Source organism: Hyaena hyaena, unplaced genomic scaffold, assembly GCF_003009895.1.
Source record: "Hyaena hyaena isolate Hyena2069 unplaced genomic scaffold, ASM300989v1 scaffold_1619, whole genome shotgun sequence".
In the NCBI taxonomy this organism is placed as follows: Eukaryota; Metazoa; Chordata; class Mammalia; order Carnivora; family Hyaenidae; genus Hyaena; species Hyaena hyaena.
Window position 1 is genome coordinate 201,169 of NW_024082259.1, and position 18,271 is coordinate 219,439.

Genomic DNA, 18,271 nt, shown 5'->3' on the forward strand with positions numbered 1-18,271 from the left:
TTTGGTTCAGGTCATGATCTCACAGTTTATGTGTTCAAGCCCCGCATTGGGGTCTGTGCTGACAGCTCAGAGCCTGGAGCCTGCTTCGGATTCTGTGTCTTGCTCTCTCAGCCCCTCCCCCACTTCTGCCCCTTCCCTCTCTCTCTCTCTCTCTCAAAATAAATAAACATTGAAGAAAATAAAGTAAACCAAACTAATTAGCAGCAAATTAATTTGAATTTACTATTTGGGTTAAACTGACAGATTAATTACTGTTATTTACTTTCTGACTTTATGATCCTCCGAAATGTCCCATACTCTCAGCATCTTTTTTAACTGATCATTTTTTATGAAAAGTTTCTTGAATGGTAAAACAAATTTACATTTTCATTGTCAAAAACTATGATATAAATAAGAATTGACATTTTGAGACTTTTTTCGAATTTTTGACTTTGTAAATTTAGGTTTATAGAGACCTTTATAGCTGAATGTATTTAGATAGACACAGACACAGATACAGTGAAAATATTTATTTTTAGACATTTTCACTTTTCACTTGAATTAAAAAATTTTCACATTATTAAATACTTTTTAAAAGCTATCGCATAGAATATTCTAGGAGTACATCTTAATTAATTACACTACCCCTCTATTGCTGTACATACAGGTCATATTGAGATTTTATTTTTATAATCAGATAAATAATAAAATTACCACTCGTAAATCTTGTTCAAATTTCTGATTATTACTTGGGACTTTTTTTTTTAATAAATATAATTACTGAGGGGGGTCCTGGGTGACTCTTGGCTCAGGTCACAATCTCATGGGTGATGAGATCAAGCCCTGTGTTGGGCCCTGTGCTGAAGGCATGGAGCCTGCTTGAGCTTCTCTCTCTCTCTCTCTCTCTCTCTCTCTCTCAAAATAAATAAATAAACCTAAAGAATAAGATTACTAGGTCAAAGAATGTACAAGTTTTTAAGTTTTATTTGGATGTAGTTTAAAATTGCTAAATTAGTGTCTCATCGGAAGAATGTGAGAATGTTGTTACATACCTTTGTCAACAATGGGAAAAATGATTTTAAAAAACCTGCTAATTTAGAGAGCAAAGTTTTTACCATATTCATAATTCAATTTGCATCTCCTTGTGTTGAACTTTTCCATATATTTATTGGCTATCTGCATTTTTCTGTAACATATCTTTTGTTCATATAACTTACGGTGCTTTTCAATTTGACTTTTATGTGCTCTTTTAGTAGTATGGTTATTAACACTTTGTTTATTATTTTTGTGACCAATATTTTTATGACTTATTATTTTAATTTCATATATATATATTTTGGGGGGTTCCTTTAATTTTCTCATGTTAAATGTTTTTTGCAACTTTTAATGAGATAGGGTACCCAAATTATGTCACTGAAGTTGTTCCAATAATATATCAAACAGCTTAAGCTTTGCAAATAACTGGGAATCTATTGAATTTTTCATTTTTCTTAGTAATATCAGTGTCTATGTCTTCACTGTAATATTTAGAATATAAGTGTTAAGAATGGGCAAACACTGATTTAAAATGAAAGGAATTGAGCAAGTGTGCTCTTTGATGATTTTGTATTGCAAACAAACATTCTGCATAGTAGAGATGAAAATAAGGTTTGACCTTCAGTTTTTGCTCTAATCGTTGGCTTTATTCAAAGAAAATTTTAAGCAATTAAAATACTATCAGTTGCAAGATTTAATATAAGCAAATCCTGTGGCTCTGATCTATTTGCTATTCATTTAATAGTGTGATTCTGCTCTCAGAGAGGTTCACACTTGCCAGTAACACTTGCAAATCTCCAAACTTCAACCTATAGAAATGCTTTTTATATATGCATAGTCTAGGTGTTTTCGGCTTTTGGAGAGAATTAAGTTGGGTTGTATAAATTTATTAAAATTATATTCCAAGCTGGGCAGTAATTTTATTAGCCTAACACAAAAAGAATTTAACAAAATAAATGATAAAGCCGAATACATTATTACTTAACCTTCGTCAATATTCATATTTGTTGTTCATAGATGTTCTTATTTACATACAGTGCATATCACATGATTGTGCAATTATTAAGACTTTAACCTGGTGTAATTTAAGTGAAGATATATATACATATATGCATATATATGTATATACACATATATATGAGTATATATGAGTTTATTTATTTTGAGAGAGAGAGCGTGCTCACTCTGCAGGGGAGGGGCAGAGAGAGAGAGAGTGAGAGAGAATCCCAAGCAGGTTCCGTGCTGTCAGTGCAGAGCCAGATGTGGGACTCCCATTTCGTGAAACATAAGATCATGGTCTGAGCCGAAATCAACAGTCAGACACTCAATGGACTGAGCTAACCAGGTGCCCCGAAGTAACAGGTATTTTGACTAACTGCTTGTTTTCAGTATATACAAAACATATTTGAACCAAACACCATATGGTCCTTATCATATCGCCTTTCAATTAAACTCACATTAAAACAGTTCTGTGTGGTTATTTGGAGGGAAACATTGGAAAAGACTCTTGATAGGCTTATTAATATTGCCAAATACTTTTTCACTGGAATATGAATTTACTGTATCCTAACATAATGGTAATATACATGTGGCCCACACAAAACAATATTTTATGTGCCAACATACAAATTATATAATTCTACCTTGTAGAATTTATAAATACATTGTAGTTCTACACTTATCATAACACAATACATTGCATGCAGTTATTTTTAGAACCAAACGAACATAATCTCTAAAGCAAAAGTGCTCAAGCACATGCCATGTTGTGCCAGCGTACAGCTGATGAACCAACAAAAGACGGCACAGTGATGGTACAAACGTTGTTGGAAAGTTGAGGGCTACACATGTTAAAACTGGATATTTCAGATGTGAAGACAGTAAGCCTAAGACCCAAACCTGTTTTCCTCAGCTCCTCTGCCTGGCTGGGCAGATGCTTTCTTTGTCCTCACACCTCGATGTGTTATATCCCCCAAGCTGCACACCTGAAGGAAGCAAATGACCTTTTCTTATTCAGCAGTATAGTTCCTTCTCTAAGATGCATCTTCTCCATTCTAATGACCACTACTAGTCTAGTTCAAGGTCTTTGCATTTCTCCCCTAGATTGCTGGAACAGCTTTCCAAATAGTCACTTTATTTCTAGTTTCATTTCTAATAACAGATTAGAAATTTAATTCTAATAGCAGATTAATTTATTTAAAGCATAATTACAGCATCCCTCTAATTTAAGCTTGTAAGAAAAAAAGAAAAACCTGGAACACTCATACTCTGCTGGTAGGAATGTAAAATGGCGTAGATATTTTGAAAAAAAGAATGGTTTGGCAGTTTCTTAAAAAGTTAAGTACAAATTTACGATACGACCCAAGAATTCTACCCCCAAGTATCCACACAAGAGAATGAAAACATATGTCTATGCAAAGATTTGGATGTGAATGTTTATACCAGTATTATCTGCAATAACCAAGTAAACTCTTATACTATTGCTTGTGGTCCCTTAGACATTCTATACCAATTCTTGAATCTATGCCTTTGCTTATTCTTCTACACATAAAATGTTATTTCCCACTCTACCCCCAATCCCAACTCCCTTACCAAGCATGCTTCTTACTTATCCTTTAAACTTTAGCTCATGCCACATCTCTAAAGAAACTTATCTTGGTCTCCATGTTTATCCCTCCAAATTCCTAACCACAAAATGAAGTGCTCTCCCAAATATGCTCCCATAACATCTCCAAATACCAAATACTATACAACAGTTTATTCATGAATCTGTCTTCTCTCGATTCTGACTTTATCATTATTATTATTTTTAGTGTCTTTAGAACCTAGCACAGTGCTTGGTAACATATAAATGCTCAAAAATGTTTGTGAAATAATGAGTTAATGTATGTACAGTGGCTAGAGATTCAGAATCCATGTTTATGGGGCATTCTTATCCAATCTGACATGAACTACTTCCTCAACTTTATTTCTGGCAGCTGAATTCCAGGAGAGATGACATAATGACATCTACATGAGATCGCAGGTTAAAATATTTCATTTATGGGCTCGGATCAGTTCATGTTTCCCAAAATGTGAAATGGCAATCTTCTGGACAAATCCATCACTTGCACATAGGATGGATCAAGTGCATGCGTGTTGTGACTGGTGACTCTCAATAATGATAGATCGCACTGCCTAACGGGCTGTCATTTCCTGACATGATTTACAGTTCACAGTAGAGACCACAAGAGAAGATGAACGGCCACTCGGGGACCACCTGTTACAGGTGAGGAATGCAATATCATTTTCAGCTGTTATGAAATCACCTTATCAGGAGGATTTGGAAGCTAGTCGATAGGCAGTGGGTAAACAAATATGCCGGGCAAACTAAACACTACCAAATGACGGATTTCAGACCTGAGAGTTCAGATAAAGCTAGAAGTTTCACACTGCTTCATTTAGTATTACTAGGTCTATGTAAGGGATTGTGGCATTACTAAATTCTGCTGTACATCGAAATGAAGCCACAAATATTAACACTATTTCCTAGGGTAGTAATACCAAGAAAATATCATTGCATATAGTATAAGTGATTTGTTTGTTTCAAGGCTCTAAGGATTATGATTGAAAACAAAATGCATAGCAAATGTTCCAATACAAACTGTGAGCAGAAATATGTTATTTATTCATAAGCCTACAAGAAAATATAATAAAATCTTTTAGAAAAGGGTAGAAGGAACAATGTGTAACCTTATGAATTTTTGGTGTGGACTCACAGATTGTTAAGTAAAATTCCGTGCACTCCTGAAGGGCTATCTGTTTCAGACTTGAGAGAGGGCAGCAATGTCTTCCTAAAAGTGCACAGGATTTCCTAAAAATGCAAAGGGAGCCTGGCTACACAAGGAACTAGAGCTTCTATTGGTTGCAACATAGAAGTTTAATTGTTCTTGCTCTGGTTTTCATTTTAAAATTTATAAAGAATACAGGAAGTAATTAAAGATGGCAGAGAAAAGACATTTCTGCCCTGCTCTTTGAAACCAACTTAAAACCAAAGTGCAGAACAAAGAAGCAGAAATGAAAAGTTGGAGGGCTGCCAAAGTGTTGTGAAATTTATATCTAGGTGAAATGAGGAAAGCAGCAGGAGGTGTGTGTCTCCATGTTTCAGGAAGCAGGCAGAATTATCCAAAGGTATGTTGCACTTTCTGAAAGGTCAAGTCAGTGACCTCTGCTTTGGAACAGCAAGGGCTCAGTGGCTTTGCTGGATGTAGAGCCATCACTAATTCTGCTGGGCAGAATAGAATGACAAAAAAGGTGAAGCATATCACCTTTGCAGAAATAAAAAAGGGGGCAACCGGCCTGGGGTGTGGGGCAGTGGTCGGGGTGGAAGGGGAAGCATGGGTGGCAAGCAATCTTTCAGCTGATTATTTGGGACACAAAAGTAATATAAACTCCAAATCACCATGCAAAAGCTGGTGGCAAATTTTACTGTGAGACATGGAAAACATGTGCTAACCCAGAAAATAATCAAAACTCTAGGATGGCCTTTTGTTGGGAAGTATTTCAGAAAAAGGATCTGAATTCAAGCTATCTGAATATCCACTGCTCCACGGTGGTCCTTTCTAATATCATCCTCTAACGCATAGTTGGCCTCGGGAAAATAGCAGTACAGATTAACAGAAAAAGCGCACATCGGAGATGCATAAAACATTCTGGAAGAAGAAAAATTTTAAAAAAAGCAAAAACACATAAAAAATATTTTGTCATAAAAGACATACAAATTATGAGAAAACTCTTTCCTGAGGTTTCAGAAATAATTCTGAAAACATAGTGTTCCGAAATATGTAGAGTCAAGCTAACTGCCAGAGAATCTAAAAGCAGTGAATATGCTTTCCAAATGAAGGACTAGAAGACTAAAAAGACTAAAACATACACACACAAGAAACATAGGCATATAGCAAAAATAAATTAAATAAAAACAAATAACATTAAGTGGTCAAAAGTATAACATGAAATAAAATACCAGAACTACTTGGTATATCAATAAATATAAGTGGAATAACATCATCCATTAAAAGTAAAAGACCCTCAATTAGGATCAAAAAGCAACATAGGAGCTTTATACGATATTCATCTAAAATTAAAATAAGAGCCCTATGTAAAATACAGGTTAAAAATTTCAAACTAAAAGCAAGTCAGGGTCATTTTATTAAAATTTTACAAGGCTCAATTTTAAGGAAAGCACATTAAACTAATAAATGAAAGATTTTTAATAATGAAAAGATTGGAATCCATAATTAAGATTTTTGTGAATCTTTATAAAGTCAATAATATAGCATCAAAATTCATAGTGGTAAAATTTCAGCAAATATAAGTAGTAGGCAGAAATCCAATAACAGAAGGAGACTAATTAACCACTCTCAGCCCTGGACAGATATATTAAACAAATATTAAGTAATGTTTAGAGGAAATCAATGGCATAGTTAAAATAATTATTCTTGATAAACAACAGAATTTATACTTACAATTAGACTATAGACTTTATTCAATTGCATTGAAAAGTTATGTATTGATCATGTTTTATTCCACAAAGACAACCTCAATAAATTACACCAAGTAGATATTGTACATACCACACTCTTAAATCAAAATAATATCAGAACCCAATAACAAATATAGAAAACAAACCCTAAGCCATGTAGAAATTAAAATATATATATTAAAACAATACTTATGTAGAGAAATTAAAATTTATATTATAGTAGAAGTGGCAATATTAATTATAAAACTTTCTACCTCTATCAAATTCTATAAAATAGATAAAGTTCCAGCGCTCAAAGTAAATTGTATCACACAAATACTCGTGTTATAAAGTAGTATATAAGTGAATTAAAATTTAGTGTGAGATAAAGTCCAATAAAAGCATTAAATAAGCAGAGAGAGTAAGTAAATGAAGGTATATAGGTTAAGACAATAAGCTGGTACTACAGTAAGCTAGTAATTACTATGAAAATATAATAAAATAATACATAGAACTAGGAACTAAGATGAAAATCTTTGTAACAAAAAAGTTATCCATTAGATAAGTTATTTATGGAGGAAAAAAGGTGAAAGTCAGATACTCAAAATACAAACTGAAAATGGGTATATAATCACAGATACAGAATTATTAAATAGTAAGTTTCTAAACTCTCTATAAATAATTTTTAAAACCTAAATAAAATAGATGATCTTTTAGGAAAGCATAAATAACCAAATATGATGCCAGATGATTTATTAACTCTAAAAAGGCTGATTAATCCCTTAAAGAGCCCCCAAACCAGTTAGCCTCACAGGCAAACTATAAAATCATCAAGGAGAAGGAAGAGGAGGGAGAGGGGGAAGGGAGAGGAAAACAGTGTGAGAGCAAGAGCAGCAGGGAGAGAGAGAGAAAGGAAGGGAAGTTTCTAAATTATTTTTGCGAAACCACGATAACCTTGATGCTAAGACCTGGCAAACAGAGCACAAACATACACATAAAGGCTAACAAATAGCATGTATGAATAATGGCTCAAAATTCCTAAAAGCTACACTTGCAAATAGAATACAAAAGCACTTTAGAAGAATCATATACCATGGTTAATAAATGGCCTTCCCTAGGAATGCAAGAGATTCAATGATGGAAAATGTTTACATCTAATTTAGGGTAAAAAAAAAAAAAAAAACTAGTTCCTTCTATGGATTCTGAAAACATGCATTATAAAATTAATATTCTATTAATATTTGTCTTAAAAATCTAAACTAAAATATTAGTTGATGAATGGAAATTTCTACACACACACACACACACACACACACACACGTCAGCATAATCCTCCTTATTGACAAACATTAGAAAATTCCTCATTAAATTCAAGACAAACAAAAGACCAAAGCACAAAACAAGAATGTTGAAAAAAACAAGTGAATGAATGTAAGTATTCAAATCTTATTAGACCATATCATCTTATGCAGCAAAAGTTTTTGACAAATCCAACATCCATTTATAATCAAAACTCTCAACAATAAGAATAGAAATCAACTACCTCAACTTGATAAAGACCATTATAAAAACCCTACGACTAACATCATAATTAATAGCGAAAGACTGAATGATTTCTCTCTAAGATTAGTGAAATAAGATAGGGATATATATTCCTAACTCATCACTCTTATTCAACATAGTATTGGATGTTCCAGCCAGTGCACTAAGGCAAGACAAATAAATAAAAGGCGTACAGGAGGAAAGGAAAAAAATAAACCCTTTTTTATTTTCATGATTGTCTATGTGGAAAATCATGAGGAATCTAAACAAATTTTACTTAAATACTTCTAATATGAGTTCAGCAAGATCTCAAGATACAAAATCAACACACAAAAATCAGATTTCATTTTTATATACTAACGAAGAATATGTGAAAAGAATTAAAAAGACAATACTACTTATAATCATGCCAAAGAAAATGAAATACTTAAATGTAAAACACAAAACTAATAAAACTTGTAGAAAAAAATCTTAGGAGAAAATCGTTCATAATCTATGACTTGGCCCAGTGTTCTTAGACTTGACACCAAAAACGTTATTAATAAAAGGGGAAAAAAGATAAATTTGATTATCCAAATTAAAAGTGTTTGCTTTGTAAAGGACCCTGTGAAGACTGTGAAAAGCTATATATTAGAAGAAAATATTTGATAATCACATATTCAACAAGAATTACCTGGAACATAGAAAGTACTATCAAAATACAACAATTTGTAAATAAAACACATTAGAAACAGAAAATGGTCTAAATATATGAAGAGACTTTCACCACAGGGGACATAAAGAGGACAATAAGCATGCAAAGCGATGTTCAAGATCCATTAGTCATCAGAGAGAGGAAAATTAAAACTACAATGAGATGTCACTACATAGCTATTAGAATGCTGTGTAACACCAAATGTTGAAAGGTATGCCAAGAAGCTGGATCACTCATACATTGCTGATAGACGTGCAAAATGACGAAGCCACTCTAGAGAAGTGAATGGCACTTTCTTTCATAACTAAATGTATGCTTATTATATGACTCAGCAATTTGCTGAGTATTTATGTCAGAGAAATGAAGACTTCTGCTCATGCAAAAACCTGGGCACAATTGTTCATACAAGCTTTATCTGTAATAATCCCAAACTGGAAACAATCCCAAACTGGAAATATTTGTAATAATCCCAAACTGGAAACAATCCAAACATACTTGAATGGTTGAATAGTTAAATAAACTCAAACATCTACACCATGGAATATTACTCAGCAATACAAAGGAATGCACTATCGACACATTCTTGGAAGGATCTCAAAGGAATTACACTAAGTGAAAAAAAGCCAATCTCCAAAGATTTCATATTGTATGGTTCCATTTATAAAACATTTTTAAATGGCAAAATTATATAAATGGAAGACAGATTTGTGGTTGTCAGAGCTGGGAGGGGCAGAAGGAGGAGGGGGCTGTGAATATACAAGAATAGCAGGAGGATCCTTGTGATGAAATTGTTTTGGATCTTGGCTGTCTGGTGTTCATACAAATCTACACATGTGATTAAATGCTTAAACATACACACATACATGTGCACAGGTGAATGTAAAACTGGTGAAATCGGAGGTTGATGGATTATATCTATGTCTGTTTCCTACCTATGATATTGTACTCTAGGTATGCAAAATGTCATTAGTGAGGAAAACTGAGTGATGAATGTATAGAATCTAATTATTTCATATAACTGCATATGAGCTTACAATAATCTAAAGGAGGTAAAAAATGAAACCAGGGTTAAAAAAATAAAATTGACAGAAAAATAACAAACTAAAAAAATTGACAAGACATATAGCAATGGGTTTATTGATTCTAACATATTAACTTTGAGAACAGTAGAAAACCAGACCAAGATTATGAACGATAATTCATAAAAAGGGAAACATAAATCTTTCAAATATGTGAAAACATACTCATATTTTTTCATAATAACAGCAACACAATTTAAACCACAGTATTTTTTGGAAGGATCAAAAGTTTTGATAATAAATGTCAGTGGCAGGTGGTATGAAGAAAAAAGCCTTTTGGGGTACTGTAGGTCAGAATACAAAGAGGTATAACCACTTTGAAGGATATTTGACAATATATTAAAATTAAAAATTCACTTGCCGTTTAACAGATATTTCACTTCTATAAATTTGTATTACAAGTATGCTAATCCATTTATAAAGCCTATTATGCATTAACATTGTATGTAATAAGGAAGGACTGGAAACTACGTAAATGTCCATTCAGGGCCAATGATTCAATACATTATAGCAGAATCACACAACAAAATACACTATTAAAAATTTAGGTAGCTCTGTATAGTCTGATATGGAATAATATTCAAATTACTGTGTTAAGAAAGAGTCACAAGGTAGTGAATAGTATATATAACTTTAATTGTATATAATTAAAAGATACATGTATATGTATATGTATATATACAAACATGTATATATGTATATATGTGTATGTACATGTATCTATCTATACATATATATGAACATATGCATGCACCTGCATATACCTATGTTTCTGGAGACTTCACAAGATACTAAATAGTGGCTGTCTCTAGGAAGGCAGCAAAACCGTTGAAATAGTTAATATATAATAGTTAATATGTGTCTTCATTATTGATGTGTCCCGTAAAGACTAACATTTGCTTAGTACATTGTAGTGTAGCTAAATAAACACTCATTGAATTGAGCAGTATTTTTACTTTACTCATCCTTGGGAAGTAACTCTTAACATTGCAACCATTAGTTATTTTTCTATATTATATTTTACTATACTTTTCACAAACCTTTCCTAACACATGATCTTACTTGATCCTCAAATGTTTTTCAATTTGTACAAAGTATTTATAAGTTTTCCCTGTCTGTATATTTTGATTACATCCTGAAATTCAGTCTTTGGTACTTATACAGTTGCACCCCTTTATAAACTATTTTCACATTTTGCTGCCTTTTCTATTTGGTTTACAGCTTTTTCTTCTGTAATGGTGTTCACCCTTCTAGCCTCTTTACTCTTATGTATTAATGGCCTACCACCACATTTAAAATATATTGCTCTTGTTCTTTCTGCTTTCTGTTTATACCTTTAAAAAGAGATACTTTAGCTACTCCTCCTTGTCTTTCAAGCATTCCTTTGAAATCTATTTAGAAACTGTGTTGCAGTTTCTCTCCTTCACCCCTGCATGCACCTAGCTTTCTATAGGGCAACAATTCCTTCCCCAGGCCAAGAATTATTGGCTCAGGCCAGCAGTTTGTCATAAAATATTCTACATGACATCCATGCTTTGTCCTAGCTCTTCTATTTCCTGCAGCCTCTTAAAGATCTTTTTTAATATCCTTACTCTCAAATCCATCAATTTCCGTGTTGTAAGGAGAAAAGGCCTTTGCAATTACTCTGTGTAATACTTTCCTGACTTCTTTTTTAAGAATCTCATCCTGTATTCCTCTTTCTGCTTCATTTAATCTATTCTTTTGGAAAGTTAGCCTTTTCTGTTTAGCCCTATATAATAGCACTATTTACATTTGTTTCCATATTCTGAGTCTTTTACTTTTCTCCTAAATTCTTTAAAATTCAGGCATTCCACTCCTAAAATAATAAAAGCACATTGTGTCCTCTTCCAGATTTTCCCCGATTTGGATTAGTTGTTTATGGTCAATCAACTTTGTACTTTCAGCTATTTAATTTATTTAATTTCTTACTTTTGAAATAGCTAAAATAGTAAACACACACACACACACACACACACACACCAAAAAAATCTTTGATCTTTTGCAGTTTCTCTTTACACATGCTTTTGATCTGACTGTCCATTTTTATTTCTTAGGCCCAATGTTCCAGTCTTCCTGACCAACTCTAGGAGACTTCTAGAAATTTCTCAGTCTTTTTTCTCTCATTTGTGCTTTGGGTGTTCAAGAGTTTGTTTAAAGTTTGATTTCTATTTTTTTTAAGTTTATTTATTTACTTGAGAGAGAGAGAGAGAGAGAGAGAGAGCGCATGCGTGCAAGCCCGGGAGGGACAGATGGAGATGTCCCAGGAGGGACAGATGTCCAATCTCCTCTATCAGGTTTTGATTTGGTGCCTCATGGTTCAGTTAAGTACTTTTATTAATGTAAAGATAGTAAAAGCCTCTCTGGGACACAACAATCATTAAATCTTGCTAAGAAGAAATGCTGAAGGCTCCCTGCCTTGGCTGTAGAGTGAACTCTTCAGTTTGTCCATTTGGTAGCCCCACGTTCTGCTCTTCAGTAAGATCTCCCTTGTTTCTTTTCCTTGGTAGTTCCTGGTTTGGCCCTCTGAAAGAATTTTCCTTTGCCGTTATCCTGTGGCCAAATCTGAGGTGGACATTCAGGAGCATGTCTTTCTTAAGGATCACACATAGAGAGCAAACCAGTTCCTCTTGTTATTTTCAGGATCTGTGGATTCTTTTCTGACACAAGTTACCCTCAAAAATGTGGCAGGCTTGGGACGCCTGGGTGGCTCGGCTGGCTAAGCGTCTGACTTCGGCTAAGGTCATGATCTCATGGTTCGTGGGTTCAAGCCCTGTGTTGGGCTCTGTGCTGACAGCTAAGAGCCTGGAGCCTGCTTCAGATTCTGTGTCACCCTCTCTCTCTGCCCCTCCCCCACTCATGCTCTGTTTCTGCCTCAATAATAAGTAAACATTAAAAAAATTTTTTTAATGTGGTCGGCTTGCAGCACAGTGGCTTTTAGGTCATTTCCAAGTGTGAATAAACACAGACAAAGTTCTTGGATAAATACAATTTTTAAGCTTGAGGACACTAGTCTTTTATTTATAGACCTCTTGTGCTCTGCCCATCCAAATAATTCCCAGCTTGTTTTCTGTTGCATCGAAGACATCTGAAATAATGTATTTCTTTGCCAGCTGGCTAACAACTTTTGAATGGTGGGGCAGCAGTCATATTTATTGCTAAGATTAGAATTTGCAGACACTTCTTTTAATTGCTTCAGTTTAGGGATATACACAGTTGTCTTTTCTACCCTGAAAGTTTTCAAATTATCAGTCTCTCAATCAGCTGAGGTTGTAGATCACAGGCAAATGTTAATGAAGATGCAAGTACTTTCTCTTTCAGCTCTCAGACTGGCCAGCTGGTGCCATCTTAAATTCGTTATTCTTTAAGGTTTTTGCTGACAACCTATGCTAACATTTTGCACATTTGACCATTTTTCCTAATACCACATTATAGTGTTAGTCACCATATGGTTGGTTTTCCAGTATATGGCAGGTGATGATTTGACCATATTATTGGTAGGTAATAATCTTGAGATTTTCAGTTTTCATTATCTGCATCACTAATTTGTTCCTACCTAGCTCTGCCTCCAATTTATTGTCACATCTTAGTTTGTGTTACTTGAAGCACTTCACTTCTGGGTACTATATCAGTTGGACTAAGTTTTGAATTCATATAGCTAAGAGAAATAACAGTGGAATAATCGTGGCTTAATTGAGACAGAAGTTTATTTCTCTCTCATATAAAAGAGAATGTTGAAGATGAACCATTCAAGGCCACCCTACTGGGATCAGGGTGTTATCAGAGACCATTCTATCTTCTTTCTGCTACTTCACTTTTAGCATAAGACTTCCTTCTTTGAGGCCACTTCATAGTCTAAAATGGCTGCTGTAGCTCCAGACATCACTTCTGTGGTAGCAGAGGTAGTAGGGAAGGATAAGAGTATCACTCTATCTTGAATCAGTTAGCTCCCTTTAAGCAGTCTTCCCAGAAGGCCACTGCAAAATCATAAGCTTATATCTCATTCCCTAAGACTTAAGACATATAATCTCATCTTGCTATATGGGATAATGGGAAATGTAGCAATTTATTTGTTAATTGAATACAATTGGGATTTGGTTATTAAGGAAGAAGAGAATTATAGGTATCAGGATTCTGCAATTAATAGTCTCCACCAGAGACTCTGCCTTGAGACTTTTAATTTGTTAACCACATGTTCAGTTAAGCTTTGACATCTTGAAAGGACAAAAAATATTTTCTCTTCTTTATCATCATCATATCATAATTTAAGTCATCCCTATTATAACATCAATTTACTCATCCGTCATATACATATGCCACGTTTCCAACCTTTGTAAAAATTAATTTCTGTCATTACTCCGGCCGCCTTATTTAAAAAGACAGAATATTTTACTTTATATAGCACAACAGTAATTTTTTTACATAGATCTTTTCAACATGACTGGTCCATTTTCTTTTCTTTCAAGTATATTCCAGACTGCTACTCTGTTTATCTAAATAAATGTTTTTTAATTGGAAATGACCTTAGTGATTATCTATTTAATTCTTTCATTTTGCAGATGAGGATGCTGAGGCCTGGAAAAAGTATCTCAGGCCACACATGTTACACAGTGAAGAATTAATAGACAATCTTTATGCCTTTATCCTTGGATTTGTTTGCAGTTAAATGTGTTCACAGATTACCTTTTCTTTTCTCCAAATTTCCTTCTACCTTTTTAAGTTATTCAGTTAAAGTTTTCTTGCAACCATTCTTATTATATACAGGAGATAAGTCATGACCTAAAATAATATTTTCTTTTTAAATTCCTGTTATGGATGAGGATGGAACATAGTATATTCATAAATCTGATATTTCCTCATACTAAGAAAATCACACATACAATCATATATCTTCCACTTCAAATCTCATATGTCTTTGAACATTTATACTTGTGTGATTGGCAACCCTTCTCCTCTTACGAATTGTTCCCCTCTTTTTGGCCACTGGAAAGAGCGCTGAACCAAGTCCCTATCTATATGAAAGTAAATTCCCCTCTAGGTCCTTCTTCTAAAAAATTTCATTACCCATCCTACCCCCCACCCCATTTATTCTATTTGCTGATTAAGTTAAGAGCATTTACAGGGTACTTTTATGTTCAAAGCTTCCAAGAAATCTAGGACTTAAAGTGGAAGCATGCAACACAAATAACATGAAAACATATATTTTGCTTGATCCCAGGAAATTTCCTTTCAACTCCCAGATCTCTTTCCTTACTGTGATTTTCTTCCTACTGGTTTCTCTTTATCACCAGAACACAGCATGTAGTAAGCAGCCATACATTGTTTTTGCATTATATTGAACCTCAGACTCTGCTATGCAACATCCCTTTCTGCTTTCTTCTTTATCCTTCAGCATCTCATTTGCAGTAGATAAACAACGTGTAGTAGTTACTTAGCTGGGAGACTGGAAGTTTGGGTTTGGTGCCCCACAGAGTGAATTTAGGACTTAGCATGCACTTGCACACTTCTACTTTTGGTACTGTTGCTGTTGCAGTGTTATTTTTTTCATATTAAATTTCACTTGACCATGTTCACACAATACTGTCACCTTTTCATCCATCTCTTGGAAGGCATGCTTGACCTTGAACCTCTCTGCCATTTTCACTTTCCTAATTCTTTTCCCTTTCCAAGCCCCACCCATTTCTCCTTTTCCCCAGACAGCTGCATCAAATTCCTTTCAAACTGCACTACTGCTTTCTGTAGTACTGAAAATCATGAATATTGAGCCCAACATAATGGCTAGCACTCTACAAATGAAAACAGTTCTTATCTTTATTAGATGATCTTCACCATAATTCTGTATGGTAGATTTGACTGGCCTGGGATTAGGTAATCACAGTGTAAGATATTGACATGGTAAATACTACCCTGCAAGTTATTATTACAGTAAGGCAAATAAATAGATTTAAATTCTCCCCCATTGACTTAGACTAAATAAATGACTTTATTCTTGCAAACCTGACTCTGTTCACAGAACTCTTGTTCCTTTTCAGTTTTTAATATGTTAGTATGAGACATAAAAAGAGGCTAAGAGTTTGCAATAAGACATACCTGAGTTTAAGGTTTGGCTCTATCCAGTCATATTATGTGAAACTGTCAAGTGATGTGAACTCTTTGCAGCTCAGTTTCTTTTGGGCATGAATCAGGGAATATAATACCTACCTTATTGGGATGGTATAAACATTAAATTGGAATTATCATATCCAACTTGCCTGTCTGGTTCATGATTGAAGTGCCACAAAAATGGCCACTCTTTTACATGACACTTACTGGATACTACTCTTCAGGTTGTTATATGTATCTTCTTTTTTCTTTTCTGTATCCATTTATAAAAGTCTATTATCTTTCATTTATTTTCTTAATAGTTTATAGAGGAAATATGTTCTCAGTTTTTTAAGAAAAAAAGACATCAAGGAAGAAGATAAACTAACAATTTGGGTGAGAAAACAACTTTTAGCCTACATTCAACCTATTGCTGAATATACTGATTTCCCTGAAAGTTGAGGTAAAATATGCTGCTTCCTGGTGGTATGGAACGGATATGATTTTGTTTTGAATAAGCCTTGAAGAGAAGAAAAAGTCATATTTTTCAGCATTTTCGCATCTTATCTAAGAAAATGGCAACTAATTTAGGTTAAAGCTCTTCTGGAACTGGTCTTGTAAATGTAGGTCTAGTAAACTAAATGTCAGTGTGATTAAAAAAAATCCTTACTAAAGAAAAAAGATCTACTTCATTCCAATTCTGAAAAATATGCTTTGCTGCAGCTCTAAGAGGTTCTTTTTGGTATACCATTGGGGTCCATTCAATTACTTTTGGTTTAGCATAAGCCTCCAGGGAGAGTTTGGATAAAATAGCCACAGTAGTTCTTTCAGTAGGTAGTGGCAATGAAGCAGGAGAAAGATTTGTGTTCATTTCACCTCTTGATGAGCCCTTTCCCTACAATGATCTGGCTTGCACAACTCTGAGGAACTGCTCCTGCTCAATACGTTCATAGGTAATGAGAATCTAGGATCTAAGTTTGATGAAGGGACAATGATATGCTAATTCCAATGAAAGGCCATTTTACAGAGAATACTGCAGCATCATCTAATTAAAAGTCGAAAATGGAGTCTACCAATACAAGGTAGTAAAGATGTGGCTTAGTAGTAGCAAATCTTTGGAAATAAACACTTTTAAAAAATTTTTTCACTACTACCATTTCCTCTGTAGCCCTTCTTTGATTGCCACAGCTGCCGACCTCCCCCCTAACTGTGCCTGGCTGTTCTGCCCTCCATTTTGTGCTCACTGTTCCCTGCCCATAATATTCAACTTCTCTTGGTTCTAAGAGTACTTCCTTTGCCCCTATTTGACTGGGGCCTTCACATATTATTTCCTCTTCCTGAAACCTTCTTCATTCTCTTTTTTTCACATGGGTGAGTCTTATCCATTATCAAAGTCTCAAACCAAGAGTCTGAGACACCTACTAGGCCTCTGCACTGCCACTGGGTAAGTTGCTTACTGAGTATCTCCAGCTTCAGCTATTTTAAAACTAAGATCTACTACATCACTTACAGGTCCCAGGGAAGAATGAAAATACAAGGTCCTAGTGACAGCAGGGGAAATCATTCTCCCTTCTCATGAACTGCCATGTCTACACACAGTGGACAAGTGCTCCCCAAATGATGCCGTCTCCATCCGGGGATATGCTTGGTGGAGGATGGATGTGAATCACCTACTAAGTCACCAGTGAAACCCACTATGGCTCTGCCAACCAGGGCAGGGCTGTATGCTGCTTACATATTTACATAAGCCCTCCCCTCCCAAAGATGCCTTGAGGTATGCATCGAACCTCAACTCTCTTTGTGCTCTCATATGGGCAACCCTTGGATGTGATGGTAGAACACAGGCTTTCATTGGCCACTGCACCTATTATGATGTCACTGGTGAGCAGCAGCGGTTGCAGTGCCAAAGGGAAGAAAGCTGGGAGCTAAGAAACCTCCTGGGGAGGGGGATGAGGAATGAGAGGCCAGGCTGCACATGGACTGACAGAAGCTCTGTTGTTTCACAGGAGTTTATTTACAAAACAAATTCAAAAATATAACTCTCTTTATAACTGAGGGCACTTTATTTTTATTGCCATTAAATTGAATCTCCCCCTCCCCACTAGATATTTATAATATGGCCCCAATGTATTTTATACATTGCTTTATATGAAGGCATATTTGTCCTTCCAAATCCAATTAAATATCTAATGACCTGTCACTTCTCCTGTGAAATCTCTACCATTGGTTTTGGAGGGCAGTGTCTCTGTCTACTCTGCACATCAAGAGTCCTTTGTTATGCCATTGCATTTGGCTGAATAAGTGGTCAATCAAGTAGAACTGTAGCCTCTTTATTCCAGAAAT